We start from the raw sequence: 22,212 nt of genomic DNA on the forward strand, positions 1-22,212 counted from the left end.
CTGCAGATCTGCAGTGAGTGCATGTGTCTCAGGAGGGATGGTGGTGAGTTCATTTGCTTCGGTGCTGTCGTGGCAGTCCGTTTTCACCACTCTGCTGCTGGTCCAGTGGTATGCTGGGCCATCTAAGCACTGCCTTTATTTTTCGGATGCAATATGTAATTAATCAGTGGGACTCACTGCCACATCACTGTGTCCAAGAGTGAGTAAACAAAGCTAGATGGTTCTGTGCAAGAACATTGACTTTCAACATTAAATTAAAGAAGAGATGTGATATGAAGAACATAAATCAAACTCTTGCTATTGGCAGCACAGAAGCAGTTTTCCCCACGACAGATTACTGCAGAAGATTTCTTGCATCTTCTGGAAAAAGAAATTTTGGCTGCTGCCAGAGAGACAATACCAGAATAAACAGACTACGTGTAGGTATGACATTTCAGGTCAATGAGTGAACAGGCCACTGCGGCAACAAATGGCTATTGCCCACTGCACTGCTAAACATGTTTCCTGAAGTGAGAACAAAATACTGTTGCCTGTGTAACCAAACTCGCAGGTAATAAAGATCAGCTGGCCATGTGAAAAGCCACCCTTGCTTTTTCCCTCTCCTATCTGCAGCAAACAGCCTGGGCTACTTGCACGGGAGGGTGGCGGGCCCCCCTGCTCCCCTCCATGGCCAGCCGGCTCCCTTTGCGCCCCAGGTCGCCTTCCACCCCCACCGCAGGGCTGCCTTCACCACCCCGGTTGGGAGGGTTAAGCTCAGCTGCGTGTAATCTTTAATGTGATACGTGTACAGGCTCTTCTTGTTACGCTCGGGCTCAGTTAGCAGGTACAAGCAGTGAAGGTGAATATTAGGAGCTGCTTAGAGGACTGATTTTTCATTAAGATGAATCTGTTGTAATTAAGCCTAACAGAGATGTTTGTGCTAATGCTGTGTTATTTATTGCCTGAATGCAATCCTTCTTTTAAAAAAAAAAAAAAAAAAAGTGAAATTTCTTTACCTTTCTTTCTGTCTTGTACTATTTCTGCTTCTCCCTCTAGGATATATGTTGGTGTGCCTTTTCTTCTTTCAGTGTCTGTTTTCTCTCAAGACCATTTTTTTTCTGTTGTGTTTAATTGTTTTTCTCCTGATTTATTGTTCCAAGCCCATGCTAGGCAGTCTGTTTATTTATAATTTGGATTATTTTAAAATGGATCCAGAGCTCTAGGTCAGTGTTTAAAAATTAACTAATAAAATACACAAATGAGGCCCAATGGTCAACATAAGATTACACATCCTCTAGGATTCGCATGCTACTCCAAATAAACCACTGGGGACTACCAGCCCCAGGCCCTGAAAGCATGGAAAATTCACTAATCTGGACTGAAATGGGCTGGTATGGAAAATATATATGGGGACCGTTCACTGATAGCACCGGCCCACTCTTCTTCTGATGGAGCCAGCAGGTGTTAGTATGAGCCCTGGGGAGGAGCAACGGTGATGGTGGGGTATGGCAGGGAAATGCTGGGCTCTGCCCAGCCCAGGTGTCCACCTCCCAAGAACTGATCCTCTCACTTCTAGGTGTTTTGGGAGAATGCAGCTTAAAGGATAAGAAGTATAACGTGCTCCACACAATGCAGGTCAGGAGACCAGAGGGTCCCAAACTTCTCCTGCACCTTCCCCCTCCCACCATAGAGGCTGCTGGCTCCCATTGAAAAGGAATACCAGTGGGAGGCAGCGTGTGCTGTTCTGCACAGACACACAACCCCCCCCCATCACTCCCCCCCCACTGTTTTGGCACTACCCCACGTGTGATACCCTGACAGTTATATCCCTCTCTTCACACTCCATTGCAAAACTTCTCCAGTAAACAAACAAGTGGTATCAGCCACTGTGCACATTTGGAGAGGCAGCTTTGGCTTGTGGAGGAGGACGGGCAGGAGCAGCAGACCTCGGGAGGGAGCGCAGTGTATAAACAGCCCCGCTGGCAGCAGGCTGACGGGGCGGCCGTGCTGCAGCCCGGCTCAGCTGCTTGTGGTACGGCAGGGCGATGGGACCAAGCCAGCGCATCACCCAAAGCGAAGCCATCGCGGTGGTCAGCTGGGAGCCACAGATACCACCCCCACGCACCCCCCACCCCGGCAAACGCGGTGTCCCATGGCTGGTGCCATCAATGCTGTGAGGTCGATGGTCCCTGCGTAAAGAGTGCGTGCAGGCTGGGGGGTGGCTTGAGGCAGCGGGGAGGAGGCGGTACCCTTGTCCTGCTCAGAGATACCTCGCTGGCCAGGCCAAAGAGAAAAGCACGCAGACCGTGGGCTTTGATGCGCTGGCTTGACAACTGGGCACGTTTAGTTGGTTTGCATGAACGCATGAAGCGGTGGCACGGGGTGGCCAGTGCAATGTGTCCCGCTCACGCCCCCGCAGAGGCGGGGGTATGTCCAGCAATGGTAAGAAAACTTCTGGAGCTGCAGGAACTAAATCCACCTGCTCCGTAGGTCGCAGCCTGGGCTTGCTGCTGCCCTGAAGACATACGGGTCTCTCATATTGGTGCAAAATGGGAGCAAAACCTCCCCCGGAGGTTGGCTGCACGGTGTCCCCAGACAGAGGTAGGGCCAGTGTGCGGAGATGCTGACGCTGGACGGGGGAACCAGCGCCACTCCCGCTGTGAACAGAAGGGTGTTTTAGCAGTTGCCCCAATGAAAACAAGATCAGGCTTTTTAGTGTGGTGTTAACAGCTATGTTAAAATCCTCACACTTTCCAACAAAAGAAAGGCCCTCAGAGAAACCCAAACAAACACTCACACAAGCAACACTGGAAGTTGGCTTGAGTTACAAACACAGGAAATTAAATACAAAACCATGTTACAATAGCATTGAGGATCTGACTTAAAACAAGCCAGACAAGAGCATGCGCTGTTCAGATTGCCGTATTTTTCCCTATCCCCGCTCCCAGGGGGATTGTCTCTATAAATACACACATGCATGTAAGTAGCGTATGTTTGTATACACATGTACATGCATGCACAATTTCTACCACATTAAACACACCAGTAGATTTAAAATAATACAGTAGCCTTTCTCTGGACTGAGCTTACCCAGTATACATGTACATGAAGGTGCTTTAGCCAGGACCGCAAATAACCATGTTATGGGGAAAAGGTTTGTTTGGGTTTTTTTTTCTTCTTTCCTAAACTGAGATCCTTGCAAAGATTCAGTCTACAGCACAATTTCACAACAAAGCAGGGTGCAGCTGAGAACAGTGCAAAGGTGAGAGCAAGGACAAGAAGGCTGGAGTTCCTTAAAGGGGTTTTATTGCTGAAGAAAACATATTTAATCTTCATCTTCAATTGCATTAGCAGAAGACACCTTTACTCCAACAGAAATTCACACTGAGGGTTATGGTAGTACAGCAGCATTGCCTGGCCAAAAATACTCTCCTGATGGACAAAGTTTTACTGGGCTTTACAACTGGTCTCCTTGTGTGCCCTTTCGTATCATAGCCAGCATGCTGCCGTCAGGTGACGTTACATGCCCTCTACAGAAGCCTCTTCCCACCTCCAATCACAGCCGCAGGCTGCTGGAGGTCAGTGGAAAGGGGAGGGTGGCTTCAGGTTAACATGTCTTGACTTGTCCCTTTCTTGAAGCAAAGCCCTTTCCCTTTGCTGCAAATCCCTATCTCGTGGCCTCAGTCCTAGGGTAGGCACTTGTTTTTCTCCCTTTATCTTCAAAACACTCGCAAATGTATTTCAAATGAGAACTCTATTATGTTTTCCTTTCCTTTATTACACTTTGCTACAGTTTGTCAATACTGGCTACCGGTGTTATTTGAGGCCACACTTGAAAAAAAAAGAGGTCCTTCCCGAGCTCTGAACATTTATCTGAAGTTCTGCATAAGGTCACATGTCTCCTCCAGCAGAAGGTCTTGCAAAGTTAAACAAAGTCCCCTCGCTTGCTCTGTCTGAGTAAATACAGACCATATTGGAGTAAATAAACAGCCAGGCAGTGTCCCAGACAATGGGCCTTGGCGATGAATTAATAAACTCTGCCTCTCGCATTAGCAGAGTGTGACTGGAACTGGCAGGAGGCCCTGGCGGGACTCCAGAAACGATTATTACTAGACAGAGCCAAAGGAGACTTGGCACAGCGCGGAGCCCACAGCTGGAGATTAGGTAACAGAGTCAGAGCGCTCGCGGAGCTGCCAGGGCGTTGGTTACCCTGCCTGAGGAGAGGGTCAAGACTCTGTTTTTGTAGCTCGCATTCATGTAGGGTGCCTATCTCCGAAACTCACGCTGCTCCGGTTTGTAATCCACAGATTTATTCTGCAGGATCAAATCGCCATCCCAAACCGAGGTAGTCGACTAACATGCCTGTCTGGTGAAACCACAGAGGATGAGCCTGCGCCATCCCTGTCCTCTCCACCACCCAGAGAATCTGGTGTCCTTGGGTGAAACAGGGCTTGGTGGTACTGCAAAGGGGACAGCCAGGTGTTTTGGGCGAGAAGCAAGATTTGCTTCTGTAAAGAAAAGCTTTCTCTGGGCTTGTCTTCTGAGCTGGGGGTTGAATCCAGAGGCAGGAGGGCTGCTGGGGAAGGAAAGCCCTCCTAATGGCTTGCACTGGGGGTTGGCCGACACCTGTGGGGAGCCACTCCTGAGCCAGCCTCTTCCTGAGCTGGATAGAAGTTGTCACTCGGGCGCATTAAGGAAGGAGGTATAAATAGGAAGGGACTGCGGATGGATGGTAAACGTTATCCCCCCAGTTCCCACATCCAAAGAAATGGTGTCTGCGTTGCTTCGTGGACTGTGGTGCAGCAGGCCCTGAGCTCTCTCCCAAACCAGAAGAACCATCACCTTGGAGCTTGGAAGCCCAGCAGCCACGCTGGATGAGCGCTGTAGCAGCTTCAGGTGGCAGGTTTATCAGTTGGGCTACCTCCAGCGTGGATACCCTGCTGACACAGCTGTCCTGCTTCCAAGACCTTGAGCTACTTTCTTCACCCAGTGTTGTACTGGTTTATTTAGACCTACTTCTTGGATCTCTGACATGGGTCTGCTCATTGCCATGCACAGACATGCCTGTGTTTGCAACTTACATCCCCACAATAAGCTATAAACCTGTTAGCAACGTCAGGTGGGCTTGGCACTTGTGTGCTAGAGTATAGGTGGAGGGGGAAGTGATACCTGCTCCTGCTGTGAAGCATTTTGAGAAGTATGAATGAAAAACTCAAGCTTTTTCAGTGTCTGCTGAAGAAGGGAGGCTGTATGCTAAACCACTCTCTTCTCATTCATCCATGGTGAGAAGACTGTGGTCTGAACTCTGTCCCTCAGGGCCCCCACACCATTTTGATGGCCCTAACTGCAGGAACATCTCTGTTTGGAGCCCGTGTCTTTTACATCTCAATGACTGCAACCCTGGAAATGAAAGAGAGGAAGAAATCAGTCTTTTTTAGTGTTGTTACCATGAATGGAACTACCTGGATTGCTTCAAAAACACACTTTACCAAATATACGGTGGTCAGTAAAGTTACCAACACGAAGGGAATAAAGTCTTTTATTTCACATATATGCTATAGTAACTGGCATTTCTTATCCTCATTTACTGCTGAATCCCCAACCTGTCCTGGACTGAATGCCCCCAGAGAAAAACAATAATAGTTTCCAGCTCTGAATACTGCCTTTTGTCATCAGGTCTGAAAGCCCTTCACAAAGGAGAGGAATCTCATTTTCTGTGTTTTTCCACAGGGAGAAAGGGGGTCACGCAGGCATAGTCCGAGCCCCGCTCTGCTCAGTGCCCGCCTGCTGCCACGCCGCCTTCCCAGGACACGGCTGTGCCCTCCCTTGCCAGCCAGCCCTGCTCTGCAGAGGCCAAAATGCTGAAATGCCACTTGTCCAATTAACATTCGTTATCTGTGCATGAGACTGCAAGCGCTCCTGGTGTGGGTGGCTGATGATTGGGTCAAACGGAGGAGTCTTCCAGTTAATGCTGACCAGGGCTAAGGTAAAACGGATTCCACAGCCCTTTGCTCACTCCCCAAGCTCCTTCTTCCTCAGCAAGCAAGTGGTTTTTTTCTTTCAGAACAAAATTTGAAGCAAAGAATTGCTTTCCATTAGCCAAGGTGTGGATTTTGTTCTCCTTAAATCACCTTGGGCACTACTTGCTGGTGCCTCTAAACATTGCCTGGAGAGAAAACCTCTGCGGAAAGTGAAATTCAGAAGAGCTAATAAAACATTTTCTGAAGGGTTTGAATCTCTCATTCCAAAGAAAACAAAGAGGTCGGCTGACCTTTCAACCTGACCCTTTTCTTTTTTTTCTAAGGCATTAAGAAAAACATTCTGCAAACAATGAGTGCTCGTGGTAATTGTCCCTCCCCTGTGCCCCAGTTCTTGCCAAAAGCAACATTTCAATGGCTATGGGGGGTGGAGGTTGAAAGCAAATGAGTGAGCAAGCAAATGCTGGCTTTCACACATCAGTGACTGGCTACGCCCTGACCACATCCAAGGAGGTTCAAGGTGAGGGAGTCAAGCTCTCAGGCTGTTCCTCACCGAGTTTTACAGTTGCAGGTATCTGAAATATTGCAGTCCAAGTATGGAAATCTGTGTCGGAAGCATTCAGAAAGCCCCGTCAAAGGGTAAGAAAAAGGGTCACACAGCAGTAAAGTGAAGTATAATTCAGATCAACATCTCTTCAATTGACTGCTGAATTCCACCTTCACATCACGTGCCACATCCACTCATCCCTCAGCCTGTCGAGGTCCTTCTCCTAGGGTCAGGGAGAGGCCTGGTGTGAAAACAATTTCATGTTAGAAAATAAATAGCGCTGTTTTTATGCGAGAAAAACCTTCTTGTACCATTTATCTCCATTGTTTTCCAGCACTAGGACCTGCAGTGGATCCTGCTGTGACATGTTTCCAGCTGCAAAAGGAATCAAAAGATTTAGGGTTGAGTTCCCTCCTGATTCTGGAACATGTTCCACTGTGCAATCTTTTGTAATATCTCTCTGCAATAAAAGCACTAATGCTCTCCAAGAGGCCTCCCTCTTTCACTGTCCTCATAAGAGGTGATGACAAGCTCCCAGCCCAATTGTCTACACACATCCTTAACTGCAGGGAGCGAGAGATTTAGCTACCTTTCCTGGTTCTGACACTAACCTGTACGCTGGTCCTGGGCAAATCGCGTAAGCTTTACCCCACCTGGACAAAATTTTCATAGAAATCCCTTCTTGCTAATACTGGAGCAGCAGCGTTAGCACTGCTGGGAGATAGTTGTAGGCGGGGGGGCTTTCGGCTGTCTTCGGGACTCTGCTGCCAGGAAAGGAGACCTGCCTATGCCAGGGCTCATCTTGCTAACTCTGAGGCAGCTGAATCAGTTTCGTAAAAGCACACTGGTACTCTCAAGGTCCTGCCTTTGAACGTGTTTCTCCAGCTGTAAAATGTGGATAGAAACACCGAGCCAGCTCTGTAAAGGTCTGCTGAGATTTAAGCTATGTTGGTATCCTCCTCCTCAGGGTCAGTAGAGCTGGCAAACAGGAGGAGAACGCAGGACGGTTTCTACTTTTCTTTGAATCATGCTGTAAAACCCCGCAACCCTGAGAACAGACCTCGTAATTTCCAACAAGCACACAAGTGGGTTTAGGTGCTCATGTGGGAGGGAAAGAGGAGGTTCGGGGGGGTTAAGTATACAGTGCATCCAGAATCTTTTTGTTACCCTCCAGATTTACTTCTCTTCAGTAGGAGTTTGTACAGCAAAGTACAATTTTGTGGCTCTTCTTCAAGACCATTAACTCAATATAAAAATATCAGCACTGTTTTTATTATCTGAAAAAAAGAGCTCAGAGCTGAGTTTTTGCGAGCAATGCTTGGTTCATTAAACAATGACTCAGACTAGGTTTTGTGGTGGAGGATTCAGCTTTTCCTTAGCGGTAGGATCAAGATGTCCTGTTTTCATGATAATCTACCTTTCATCTCTCTCACATTGCAAAATTCATTTTTACCTTGATCCCACACAAACCTCTTAGTTTCTTGCTTTTGTTATTGTAAATTATTTACTTTAGAAATGCTGAATCATGATACTGAGGTTAGGGAAAATTGCACTTCTATTTAAAGTAAGAATTGTTCCCACATCTTCTGAAGATTCCTGGACTATTATTTTTGCGTGTCCTTATGTTTTATGGTTTAAAAAAGTTCAAGTGGCACTTGGTTTGGCCCTCCTCAGAGAGTTCCAAACCTGGACCTTTTACCCTGGAGATACTTAATTCTAGCAAACAATGCCTGCTAACGCTACATGGGAGGAACTGTGCCTAGACATTGGAGGGCTGCAGGGCAGTCGCAGCGCTGGCTTTCCTCACACTGCTCAAAGCGTGTCCATCTGCGCTGCTGCCGGCTGGTCTCCTCAAAACCCAGGTGGCAGAGCACTGGTGGGTCCCAGGTTGCAGCTGCGTGGCCTCACGTTGTCCGTGAATGGCGTGGCATGCACCTGAACAGAAGCAGGCTGCAATTCAGAGAAGTGCTGCAGAGTTTGTGTGAACACCTGAAGCTTACGTTAACACCTTGGGCTTGCAAATATTGGCCTAGAAATCTCCTGAAAAAAGATATTTGTAGTTCCCAGTTCTTATTTGACCAGAAACATAAGGAAAAGGAGTCAGAGCCCCAGCCCCAGGTGTGCACCGCAGCCCGCCGAGCAGCCTGGAAATACAAGTACATCATGGCCTGGGGCCACCGCTTGGTGATTACCCAGCTGCAACCCCAACCCACCAGTGCAAGGGCTACCTCCCACTCATGCTCCTCACCGTAAGCTGTGTCCCGCCACCTGAATCACATCTGCTCTAAGCGAAGACATGCTCTTGTTACACACCATCTAGTGACAGGCAGCTACCAAGGCTCCCTCCATATGCAGTCACGAATTAAACTGATAACTTGTTTGCATGTCAGATGGCTGAAGTGAATGCGAAAGCTGAGATGGGGTGACCTGCAAGGTGGTGTGTGCAGTACAGCAGTGAGTGGCCAGCAGCAGATAAAAACCAGTCTGAGCCTGGTATCCCTTCTTTTCCCCATTTTTTATGGGTTTTTATAAATGCAAAGATGAGATGCATTAGGGTGGGTAGAAGACAGTGTGCATGTGAAAAAAGCCATAATTTACACTTTGCTGTGTTTTATCTGCTTACAGGTGTCTGCTTCACCACCCTGCATGCTGCCTATGGGATTACTGCAACACCAGCGCTACTTTGAGAGTAAACTGTATCGGGATAGAACCCGTGGGTTGGTGCTGGCAGACGAATTTCTGCTCTGAGCAGTGGCTGGCCTACGGGCCGTCACGCACGGCTCCTGCCCGCTCTTCTCTGAGCCGGTTGGTAGCCCACCGTCTCTGACAGCGGCGGCCGCTCGCCTGGTGCATCTCTGCTCCAGTGAGCACCGCCCGACATGCAGAGAGGCAGATAGGGGCCACCTCGTTAGTCATTTAATGAGTAAACAAACCATTCCTCCAGCGTTATCCAGGATCATTCAGCCTGAGCCAGGACGCCAGCCTGGCAGAAAAGGGGCTCTTGTTCTGGCCCCCCTCTGCAGCAGCTGGCAAGGGGCTTGTCCCTCGAAGCAGAACAGGGCTGCCAGGCAAGCGAGCCCACCGTGTACAGAGCATGCAGGACAACCCGTGCCAATGACTTTTTCCAGAGGCCAGCTCAACCTGCATCAGTTAATCCATGTTTTCTGTGCATTAGACCCCAAGTTCTTTTATATTACCACTGATAGTTGAATTTTCCATTTTAGTGGCTCTCATCTGCTGGAGATGTCAACAGTGCTCTGTAACTGTGGGTTATTTAAGCCTCAGCACATCTTTAAGGCAGGTTTTATACCCCTGTTTACAGAACGGCTGGGTGAGACCAGGCAGCCATGGGAAGGTATGTACCAAGCTGCATCATGGCCAGGGGTAAAGCCCCATTTTCCTCTCTTTGTTTCTGCAATGGGATGTTGTTCAATCCAGGCAACCGTGTCAAGGGATGGGGTTTCCCAGCAGGACAGTGTGATGGTTTGTGTGCATGTGAGAGCCCAAGCTGAAGCCCAAATGAGCACTGAAGTGCTGCTGGCTTCTCCAGTGGCAAAGTAACTATTTCACCTGTTAGTTGCCCTGCATTTTACAGCCCTTCCCATCCTGCCATGACCTCACCCCTTCATGGATGGGCTCTCAGGTAGTGTTAGCCTGCTTACAGGTGCAGCTACAGGACAGCCACTAATCTAACTCAGGCTATAAGGAGAGATGTTGGAGTGCAGAGCTGTGAGGAGCTATAGGAGAGCAGTAACGCTGCCAGTCGTCTTTTCTCCCAGGCTTTATCAGGATACCATGCATGCATTTGATGCTTGCTCCTGCTCCATACGTGAGTCTATGCCACCCTGTCAAGGAGCTGCATGCGTGCTCTCCCTGCCAGGTCGGAGGCAGAGCTGCAGGCATGCAGACCTCCCTCACCCTGCTGCCTGCACTCCAGAGTGGCAGCAGGGGGAGAAGCATGCATGCTGGAGGACTTTGAAGCAATGCAGGACTCGGGGAGGGGGACAGCGCAGGACCCACAAAGCAGGAACCTTTGGGTCTCATGTTAGCGCTAGAAACCTGCCAGAAACGGGACAAATGCAGGAGTGCAATTAGCAAACCATATTCCCCGGCTGTTTCCAGGGAGCTTGCGTTCCCCCTTCCCAGCTGTGCTGGGGTGGAGGTGAATTTCCAGTGCAGCGGGAGCACTAACAAGTTAATGTTTAACATTATTATTACCTCATCTTCCAGAGGCTCCTTCTAAACATAACAATTGACGACAGGCTCCTGATAGTTTGGAGGAGACCGACCTCAGCCCTAAGACTATGATGAATATGATTTCCCTTCCCCCTCTGTTTTGATTTTCTGCTCTGTTACTCCAGAGCATTGGCTGGCCATGACCCCTGGCTGCTTTTTCTGTAATTACCAGCTCCTGCCAGATTTACTGTGGAAGTTAATGTCTGTTCCAGCCAAGTCAGCCCCACTGTTATATTGTACGAGACAGTAACCCCTTCAGTACAGGCAGAGCTTTAGTGAAGCAAAACAAAGCATCAGGAATGGGGCTTCTCAAGGCCCTGCAGAAAGCCTCACGTGCTTAACGAGGGTGCCGCATTGACACTAGCACTTTCACGACACAGAGGCAGGCCACAAAATCTTCCTCAGGGTCTTCCAAATCCCACAGAGTACAGGGGGTGCTCGATGAGGAAAGAGCAAGAAAGCAACTCTTGCAAGACCTCTGACAAACTCTCAGGCTTTCCTCTCAGTCCACTATGCTCCTCTGGGCCTTTTCTTCAGAGCCTGTGCATGTGCATGGTCTGGTGGGACTTTCTTTAATAAATTAACATTCTGGATGGTTACCCTTAAAATTGGAAGGATTTTTTTCAGATGTTGTTTTTGCAAGCAATTTTTTACATGCTCAAAAGAAGGTTGCTAAAAAGGGCGAGATTCAGACTCAGATGGCTATCCAGTAGAGGCACATGTCTCAGCTTGAGTCCAGCCATCAGAAACACCTTGTCTTGCATCCACACATTCTGCCTGGCTGATCAGAGCAGCTCCTGGGCTGCGCTCATTATAACAGCGCGCAAATACAAGAGCATTTTAAAGATCTGTGGAAGATAAAATATACTTGAAACATAGTCAAGGGCTAAATGCAGTTAAAATAAAGGCCAGATTCTGATGAAAATTATATTCAGCTATGTCTGGAATAATTCCATCTAAGAGACTGGAGCTGTGGCGTGTAAGTCCTGCACCATGGGGTCATGGGGAGATTAGATGAGTAGCCTTAGTACGGTGTGCACCACATGAGCCGAAGTGGCCACAACAGCAGTGAGCAATGTCAGAAACTTCTGCTCTAGACACAGCTGGGAGATAATCGTGAGGAATCAAAGAGATCACGCAAATACCAACCTGTTAATGTGACCTGTTACTAATGATGGGAAGACACTAGGAATAGACCAAGAGTAGGCTTGAGTAACACATTTGCAGCAAATTCTCCTCTAGGGCTCCCATATTTCTGTTCATGATTTTTGCAGACAGATGCACAGTAAGTGCATGGTGGAAGTCTGGTAATTCCGGGCAGTGTCATCAGATGTGCTGCATGTGCCCTGTACAGTTATTCTTTGCATTTTAGATTGATATTTAGATATATTGGGCAGTACACATGCAGTAGGTCTGTGCATCGGACTTACTTCATGTGGCTGGTTTAGCACAGTGCATGCACACAACAGCATGAGTTGGGGTGCTGCCTGTCCCAGATACCCCCGGGGTGACTCCTGGGCACCTGTCTGAGACTGTGAGACATGCTGCAGTGTAGCAAGGGGCTTTTGACCTGATGGGCCAAGCAGATATTCAGAAAACCATGAGAAATGTATAAAGCTTAAACAAACAAACAAACAAAAATCCCCAAAGATCCAACTGGAGATATTTATGTGTAGAAAAAGAGGTCATATCTGAAAATGTAGATGTATGGGCAGCCCTAGTCCTCACCACAATTTGAATCTGTGGTTCATGGCAGATAGCCCACTCTTGAGGAAAAAACAGCACTCTCTTCTTCACCAAGGCCTGCAGAGCCAACTTTCGGGTTTGTGGGGCTGCAGGCAGGACTGGGCACCAGAGCCACTTGGAAGGAGAGGCTCTGTGCTTATTCCCACTGTGGAAGCTGGGACTGGAGACATGCCAGAACAGTGGGGCTGGAAGTAGCAGTTTGACATGTAGGGACTCACACACAACCCAGCTTTTGGGTAAAAGACTTTTGGAGCAGCCAGTGACTACGGACACACCTCAGGTGTGAAGAACCACTGGTTTTCTGCGTCCAGATTTGACAGGAGCTCACCCGTACCAATGTCCCCGCGGGTGGGTTGGTGTGAGTCCTGGGCTGCATGCCTTTCTGCACCGACGAGGAACATGAAGGGAATGTCCCTGCCCTGGTAATGTTGGCAGCGGATTGCAGAACACAAACAAGAGTAAACACAGAGTATCCCCATCGGAAAGAAGGGGAGGTGAAGAGCTGAAGTCATCTGCAGTACTCTGGGCATCAATTCTGGACCAAAACCAGGAGGAAGCTCACCCGCCAGCCCCTCTAAACCCCGGGCTGGGTGAGGACAGCAAAGGGGACCCTGCACGGGCCTCTCAGTGATGAGGCAGACCTCTCAAATCTTTTCTAGCGTGTGAGACAACGCAGTGGCCTGTCACGCGACGGGGGGACGTGTCTGGCAGGCTGGCCCTGCGAGATGCAGGGGCTGTGGCAGGAGGCCACGGCGGCCTGGCCGCCCGCCAGCCCGCGAGGTTCGCCTCCTCCAGCAACCTGCCAATCTGCCGCCCCTGGACGTGCCGTCGGGGAGCGGGAGAGCAGCCTGGCCGCGCGCTGCGCTCAGGCGTGAGGTATTTATTATCCTAGCAGCGGGGAGGTGTGAGGTGGGAGTCGGATCTGTGAGGAACACAGGGGCTGCTGGCTCTGCCCTCGGCATAGGGGACACCTGAGCTGGGGGCAGGAGGGTGCCACGGGAGCCACGGCACTGCGGGTGGAGATCTCCGTCTTCCTGAGGCGCACTAAGGTGGCACAGGTGCCTGTTGTTGAAAGTTGGCTGAAATAGTCCCTGCCAGTGTGGAGTGGGAGCATTGCCCTCTCCCTGCACTGCTTAGGATGACATCTCAGCCCCCTTCCCAGGAGATCTCCCCACAGTTCCTGCTCTCTTCCCCCAGGCCAGTGAGGTCTGCAGCACTGCCTGCAATATGCCCCACGGAGCGTGCCGGACACACTCAGGCACGCTCACCTGCCCTCTGGGTGCCACCACACGTTTTTGGGAGCACCTCAGGCTGCCGCTGCGGGAGGCTGTGGCAGGTGTGAACAGATGCCAATGAGTGTCCCGGGGTGAATCACGAATGGGGTTGTGCTCATTCTCCCTTCCCATGCATGCAGAACCCTGCATAAGTGCTATTGCATAGGCTGAGTTGTTTTAAGGCACACGTGTGAAGCACCCCACAGGGTGTCAGGGACTGCTATTGCGGGGCAGACTGCTGGTCTGGTCTGGTCCAGTTGGCTGGGTACCTGCCTCTGGCCATGGCTTGTATCCACACTGCGGAGAGGAAGGAAGAGCTCGTTCCTGCATCTGGGCGGCGATGCAGCACTGGACTTTGCAAGCAGGGAGCACCCCAGGGTGCTGTCCGCCTTGTGACGGTGCAGGGCTACTGTCTCCATCCTTGATCCCTTCTCCCTTCGGTACGCGGTACGTTGCTGGACGTGTGGGAAGCCGCCAGGTATTTTCATGTTAGGAATCACACAGGATAGGCAAACATGTTACAGGCCATTTGCAACACCTTCACTTTACTGAAGCAGAGTTTAAAAGAGTTTCCAACAGCTGTAGCCTGGCATAATCTTGGGTACTCAAATAATTTCAAACCTTCAGATTCACAATACTGAAAGAGTTGGATTGGTGAAAAACAAGAATTAGACTTTCTTGATTTTTGTATCACTCACTGCCTGTTTTCAAAAAGGTATTTTCAACCAATATTGAAAGGTGAAATATATTGTCAGCATCTTCTTAAGTGTCTTCAGGTGCAAGTAGAAATGATGGGAAACCCTTGAAAAAGGGCAGGAGTGGGAGGGAGCCCTGTTGGCCCTGTTTACAATGCAGACTGGGATTTGCTGCTGAATTTGTTGAGTCTGACTGCAGTTTTCTTTTGATTTTGGGGTGGGTACGTGTTGTGTTTGAGTAACTACTTTAATAGTTACAGCCTGGGAGAAGTGCTTTTTGTGTCTGTAAATCCAGTGGTAAGGATGTGTAATTTGTCAGTTTGAAAAACTGAAGGATTACACCTATACTGGTGTGTCGATCAACAATTACCTATACGCAGACTGTTTATTATTGGCAATTACGCATACTGGAAAGCCTGTGTAGTGAAACCCTCCCTATCGTAAACACGCTCAGCTATCTGGTCATCAACCTGTGGGTTTTTTCCTGTGGGGATGGAGGCTGACACCAAACCCAGCAACAGAACAAAAGTTTGGTCAGAGGGAAGGGGGTTTGCAGCGTATGAAGTGAGTTTTGATTCATTCCCGAGCTCAGATGTTGCTTTGGGAAATGTATTCTCTTCAGGTCTCTCGCTGTGACTCTATAAACAGAGGCAGCGACTTGCATTTGGAGGCACTAAAAGTGATTTAAATGATTCAGCCTGGGATTTTTGCCAAGCAGTACCTCCTTCTGTTTGCTGCGGGGGCTTTTCTGCCCTCCCCCTTGCCGGTGGGTTGGTTGTTTTTTGGTTGTTTTTTTTTTTCTCGTTCCATGCGAAATTTTTTGAGACTATCCTTTGAGACAGTCTCTTTCTCCTAAAGAAGAAGAAGAAAAAAAGTTTGCTTCTCCAGATGGACAGCTGCTCTCTGCTCCTTTTGATGTTGCTTTTATCTGCCAGGCCAGTGCTCTCTCACCCTCTCCCCTCCCCCGGAGGCAGTTTCCATGGGGGTCTCAGGGGAGCTTTGTCTCTCACATGTGTTTAAAGAGAAATGTGGAGCTGACACAAAGGCTCCACGGCTCGACCTTTCGCCCTCCGGAGTTATGAGGGCCATAAAGCTCGAGTCCCTGGTAACAGCGCGATGACCAGGGCAGTTCTGGACACAGACAGAGCTTTTTTGGCAGAAAATTGTTTAACTAAAAATAGTTCTAGGGAGGAAAATAAAAGGTTGTGCAAACTAAGCAATGTCTTTTATTGCCTTATTTGGTGTTACTGGTAGTAGCATGAATTTCTTCAGTATGGCCAGAGGCAGACAGCTCCATTGCATTTAATATCAGATTTGAAATGCATGGGGCACAGATAAAAAGAGACACCCGCTGAGGTGCTGGGGAGCCAGCCTGTGATCGCCGGTCTGCAGATGCAAAGGATGAAGGCTGCTCTGCTGCAGCACCTGACCTCCCGGCAGAGCTCAGCAGAGGCCCGGCATGAGGCACGACCATCAGGCATTGAGGCCTTCCCTACCAGGCAGTGGGAGAGCTGCTTCTCCTTGCTCCAGAGGAGCAATCTCAGAGTCCAGCAAAGGCCTGAGGAGCCGCCAAGCCAGCCAACAGGCAACTTTAGCCTCAAGTCTCGCAAAAGTATTCAAGCGCCTTAGCTCCAGAGCAGAGGAAGGGATAGCTGTTCCCTCACCGCTCACAGCTGTGAAGCTCTCTTTGAGCTAGCTGTCCAAGCTGGGTGTCTCCCACCACAATTTGAGTCATTAGTAGTGCAACCTTTCTCTTTTTTTAATTTCTATTCAGCCTGGCTAGTAGCAGATGTTGGATCCAGGTGCTCCACAGTTGAGGAAAAAGGTTCACCAGCATTTGCTTTCCCGCTCAAGCTCTTGCCCTCTGCCTAAAATGGGCCAGACATAGAATGAAAGGGGAGGAAAAAACCCTGATTCTCTTGCCTCCTGCAGAGGGTATTTATTTGCAGGCGAGTTGCAAGAGCGTTGAGTCCTTATGCATAAGTTATAACAAGTGGAAAAGCTTCCACAGACGAGTGACTTGCCCAGGACATCTGTTCTCCTAATGACAAAGCTGCTCTCCTCAGAGGTGCCAGATACAAGAAGAGAAATTCAGAGGTGGATCCTTCATTTCCTTAAAGGAAGGTCTAATGTTTGAATGCTGGGTGTAATAAAGAGCAGGTGCCCGCAAAGCCTTGTCCCCCAGTTTTCTTTCCTCCAAGTTAAACTGCTGCACTGTGGCCTGGCCATTCAGACAGCATGCGGGGGAGTGGGGGGGCAGCTGCTGCTGAGCCGGGGTTTGACTGTGTGCATGAAGACTCTGAGCAGGAGTTTCAAAATCTTTATAGCATCTAAATATTGTGAGAAAATGCCTCATTCTCTTTGGGAGCAGGTTGTTTGGGAACAGGGGCCACCTGTTACATATGTATGTGTGGGTATATCAGCTCGATGCGGTTCTTATCAAGGCGTAGGGCTATGGCAGTAATAAGACATTTCCCAGGAATCTTTCCTTAAACTTTTGTTCTTCTAAACCAGATACAGTGAGGGTCATTTGCTGTGCAACAGAGGGATAGGTTTTTCCTACTCACAAAAAAATTCAGGAGACTTTTATTTTAGGTTAAAAAAAACAAAGCCAAGAAGCAGGGCGGGGGGGGGGGGGGGAGAATAAAGTCTCCAAAAGAAAGAAAAACCTCAGTGATTTATGCTGAGACATTTTGTGTTTTTAACCTAAATACAGCTACTGTATTTAGCTACTAAATACAGCAGACAGGGAGAAGTTTTTACAGCAAAAGGTATACACAGAAAACATAGTCAGCATCTCCTTCCACTTGCATGATCTCTCACCCCGGTAGTCTTTTTGCTTGAAACACAGCTTTGTGCGTGAACACAAAGTAAAACTCCCTGTGCAACCATGCACCAACAACCGCATGCAGTAATTCTTCATGTAGCTACATTTGTCTGCCTGTCTTGCATGATAAGGTGCACATATGCACTCTCATTTTCTTCCTATAAATCTCCTTTTCTTTTCAGAAAGTTGTAAACCTAAAGATAACAGCACACACTCTCTTAAAAGCAAGGTTGACAGTGAAATCCTTGGCTTAAAAATGTTGCCTGGAGGAGAAAAATCTCCATCAACCCAAAGGCAGCAGATTTGGCTCATGTGCCAATTGTCGCTCTCCCACCACACCATGGGGAACATGCTGGGGGAAGGAATGGTGCAAAAAAGGAGTGCAAAGCAGTCCTTTGGCTCTGGCGATCCTTCAGTGGTATATGAGCCTTAAGGGGATCACATGACGGGAATAGAGTGAAACAACCAGCTAGCTCCTTTAAATCACATCACCTTGTAGAATCAGTGAACACAATCTCTTCCCTCCCATATATCACCCTCACACCAGACAGATCTTGAATGCAGAGGAGAATTGAGCACTTCTGCTCCAGAGCATGCATCTGTGGTTAATAACAGATGATCCTAATCACTGCTCCCGGAGCCCAGGGCTAGCTGATAACTCTGTGTTCTGACTACTGACCCCCATAATCTTCTCATTCCTGAGAAGGAGCAGATATTGTGAACGATGGGTTTTAGCAATTGGGACAAAAATAGTCCTCCTTTTGCTCAAGGAATTCAGATAGCAAACTAAGGGAGCAGCAGAGCAGCTGAGCAGCCACACTACAGAGCTGGGAAAGATCTGCATTGTGTATCTGGCTCTGCCACAGGCTTGCACTCATGACCTTAGGAAAATTAGTTAAGGTCTCACAGCCTCATTTTCTTCCTCTGGAAAAATCAAGATAATAATAGACAGCAACTCCGGAATGGCATTGTGAGGATACATCATTAATTGGTATTGATAATACACGTTGAATTTTCCAGAGTAAGATGGGATATAACATTAATAGCTGAGAAACACGCTTTGCTGAAACTGCTTCTTTACTCAAGAGAGTGGTTTCACTGCTTCTGCAGCAGCCCTTGAGGCTGCATTACCACTGAAGGGTAGCCTCACCAACTCTCCATTTACACTTTAAAACCTCTACACAGGCAGCAGCAGAGTCACAGATGCAGCTGCAAGAAGAAACCACACACCACAGTTGTGCAGGTGCATGTGGGCCCCAGTGGGAAAGAATATTAACTGTTTCCTGGTAATAGGGACACAGAGGTCCTTCACGCGGATAAAATAATCTCAGCCACAGTTCTAGGACACAGCCTGTGTGGGAAGCTACTATCCAAATGAATACACAACTGTGCTTAATAGATCCTAGCTTAAATGACTACAGACTAAATATTCTGGATTCTCTTTCAAATTCAGCTAAATCTGTGCATTGTGTGCCCCATATTTTCAATGTGGCAGGGAAAGCTTTCAACCTACAACTTCCATTAGCATTAGTTTAAAGCATAGTGGAAAGCATAGATGATATTTACCCCAGTATTTCAAGATCCGATCCATTTTTTTTAACAAGCTAATCATATTATTTGCATCTCTCCTTGATAAAAACTTGCAGCAGGATCATTCTTTGTGCCCATAAGGTACCTGGGAATTAGAAGAATAATTCATAATTGATACTTTTTAGAAGGGTTTTCTATTTTTTGGAAGAAATTTGTCTGTTTTGATTCTTCTAATATATTGTTTAATTACAATTATTGTCTGGAATGGAAACTGCATAATTATTTGCAAAAGTAACAAGGCATGTTTCCCTTCTCTGAAAAGACTGAAGTGAGAATCAGGCCTCCAGTATGAATGTATACATAAACTACATTTGAAAATCATTTTCTATGAAATTGCTTCCAGTTATCTGGTTTGCTAGAATATTAAGATGCAAATCTAGGCAAAGCAGATTTTTTTTTATACACTTAGTATCTGTGAACCTAGTAGGATTGGCTGAGCTGAAGCTGCTGCAGGAGATAATGATGTTCTGCTGAAACACAGCAACGCTTCAATAAACCCTGATGATGATAATGCATTGAAATAACAACATGTGGCATTGCAATCCACCCACACATCATCATGCATCACACCAAAAATGTCACGATGTGCTGATGGTTAAGTTTCTCTTCTAAAATCACAAAGCTGTCCGTTCTAGCTGCAATGTTCACAACAAACTGCTTTTCCATTTCATGTCTTGTCTTTGTCTGGTTTCAGCTGTACCCGGGATCTTTCTTACTTGAGATGGTGATGGTGGATGCTCCTTAAGCATTTAAAAATGGGATTCAGAAAAATACTTTGCCATCCAAGTTTCCGCTCTTACAGAGCCCCACCTGAACAGTAGGAGGCTGTAAAACTAGGCAGAAAATCTAGTAAGAAAGAAGTCTGGCACCAGATTTCTATGCCTTCTTGCTTTCAAGCAGAGCAGAAAGTAGCCTCTGTCTTTTGATTCCACTTGAAATATAACTTCTGCAGGTTTTCCAAATGCCTTTGCACTTACAAACATTTGAAAGCTTAGATTTGGCACAAGTTTCAGCAAAGGTTTAGGGTGGTAGTTAGTTGGAGTGATGGCAGAAGTGGAATTTTATCTTCCCTCTATGTTGTGATAACAAAATAGTTATGAAAATTTTTTTTATGTTAGCCTTCTTGTCCATTTGATAAATAAGGCAAAATATTCACAATCACTTACCTTCAAGAGCTTCCACTTTTCCTACCACTGGTGGAGCTAAAGTAAGGATGAAAAATTTTAGGAAAAAAATTGCTTGAATGGCTAAATCCAAAGAAGGCCTGCCTGTATTAAGGTTGCGGCCTGGCTGGAGTTTTGGTTCCTATACCCCAAATTTTATCTTTTATAACTTCAGCTACTGCTTAAATCTACAAATACCTACTTTCAATAGGTGCTTCAACCCTTAACATAAAAAAATCCTATTTAAGCACTCTTAAAGTTCCGTATCTACACATGCTTACTAGTACCTCAGTGTTCGTAGGTCAGAGAAGTGCGACTTCTACCCCACATTGAAGGTCAGTGGAGATCCAATCACAAAATATTTCTTCTCTCTGCCCTTCCCTCCTTTTCCCTGTTGGGCTGGATGATGATGCCTGCTGGTTTTTTTTTTCTCCCTCAAAGCAACAGTGACAATGATGATGATCCTGTGTTCTCACACAAGAGCTTGGCACTTGCAACAGTCTTCCCAGGATATACATTAGATGCCAAAAAGTGAGTGACTGTCTTAAACATGGTTAAGTTCATTAGGGCTTCTTCCATCCTAACCAAGGGGAGTGCTCTCCTGCTCTCATTTCATATTTCTAAGGTACTGGGGAGATGGACATAATTCCCTTCCAAAGGGCTTGAAATTCACATTTCCCACCTCCCTAGAAAATGTTATGATGATCAGGGGAGAGACTGGGGCGGGACATTTCTCCTCTTGTAGGTCTTCTAGCAGGGAAGGGAAAGAAAATTGGATTCACTATGTCAGAGAGAAGAAGAGTGGTTATGGCTATGATGCCTACTGGCTAGGGCACTCGCTAGCCAGCACCTTGGCTTCCTTGTCCTGCCTCAGGATTGCTTCTGCATTTTGCACTAAGCAGCTATTGCATGAAGTACATAAACATCCCTGAGATCAGCATGTGGAGCCCAGGATGTCCCTTACCACCTGAGTGCAAACTAAACAGTTATGCACTTTCTTTCTGGTCCAACTCACGTCTAATTCTTTTTGGGGGGAGGAGGGGTAGGAAAGGGCAATAGCAAGGCATCACTGCATTTCACACTTTTGGCCAGTTGCACCTGCTAAGATACCATGTACATGAATTATGTGATGTGACAGTGGCCATGTGACTGTGCACTACATATTTCCCTTTGCACATAGATCAGAGCTGTGTCTGTCCCTGCCTCCTAGGAGGTTTGAACCACCTCAGGGTCCTGCCTTCTGCTCCATGGGGCTGAAAATTCGGTATCACAAAGCCTGGTCCTACAGCGACAAAGTTCCTCTTTTGGACCCAGCAAGTATAGTGTGGGTGTGAAGCCTAATTATATTTTGGTACCATTCAATCCTCGGTCTTTAGGCAATACTGCCAGTAATAACTGCAGTGATGGGCATTTAGTTATGGCAGTGATATTTTGTTATGGGAGCTCCCATCCACAGCTCACTGAACTGAGCCCGCAGGGGTCACATCGCAAAGGCGAGTGAGCAGTTCCTCAGTAGTAAGAGCTTTGGATGGCTCTTGTGCACAGACAGGTGTAAAAACAGGGAAAGGTCTTACAGGCCCCATTACTGGTCAACAGAGCCACTGATTCCTGAAACATGGCCAGCACACAAATATAAAAGTAGATGTGATGTGGTGCATGGTCGTCTTAAGGAAAGGTCTTTGGGAACTTCCCATACAGACGTGGGCTGTGTCTCCTCCTTGTACGTACTGCAGGGGAAATGGAAGACGAGAAACACCAAGGGTGGGAATTAAGACTGTGTTTTCATTTCCTCTTTCTTGTTTGTTACTTGGTCCTTCTGTAGTAAAAGAAAAAAAAAAACTACAACAAAAAACCCAGCTGCACCTGGGTTTTTACATAAATGTTCTCTTGCACTTCAACTCGTTCACCTCCTGGCAACACTGAACTCCAGAAAATATGGTTCACTCTCTCTTTAAGAAAGACTGCTCCCTGCCCAGCTGTTGACTTGCCTGAAGGTGAGACCTCTGCTTAAATTCATGGCTCCAGCTGTCAAAAGCAAAGAAAAGCAGCTTTTCCTTGGCGGCTCTCTGCTTTGGGTAGAATTTGACATCTTCCTCAGTCAGCAGAATTTAATCAGCATCAAGTGCCCACAGCCGCTCAGCTCCACCACTGCTGGGCTGGGGCTGGGGCTAGGAAGC

The 22,212-nt window shown here is 47.6% G+C and overlaps 1 non-coding gene across 1 annotated transcript; it reads right to left on the reverse strand.

Annotated features, from left to right (window-relative positions):
• Positions 1–20,562: 20,562 nt before the first annotated feature.
• Positions 20,563–20,658, reverse strand: LOC128140260 (U6atac minor spliceosomal RNA). Its single transcript, XR_008234674.1, has one exon. It is a non-coding gene; the product is annotated as a U6atac minor spliceosomal RNA (small nuclear RNA).
• Positions 20,659–22,212: the final 1,554 nt, after the last annotated feature.

This window comes from Harpia harpyja, chromosome 3, assembly GCF_026419915.1.
Source record: "Harpia harpyja isolate bHarHar1 chromosome 3, bHarHar1 primary haplotype, whole genome shotgun sequence".
Lineage (NCBI taxonomy): Eukaryota > Metazoa > Chordata > Aves > Accipitriformes > Accipitridae > Harpia > Harpia harpyja.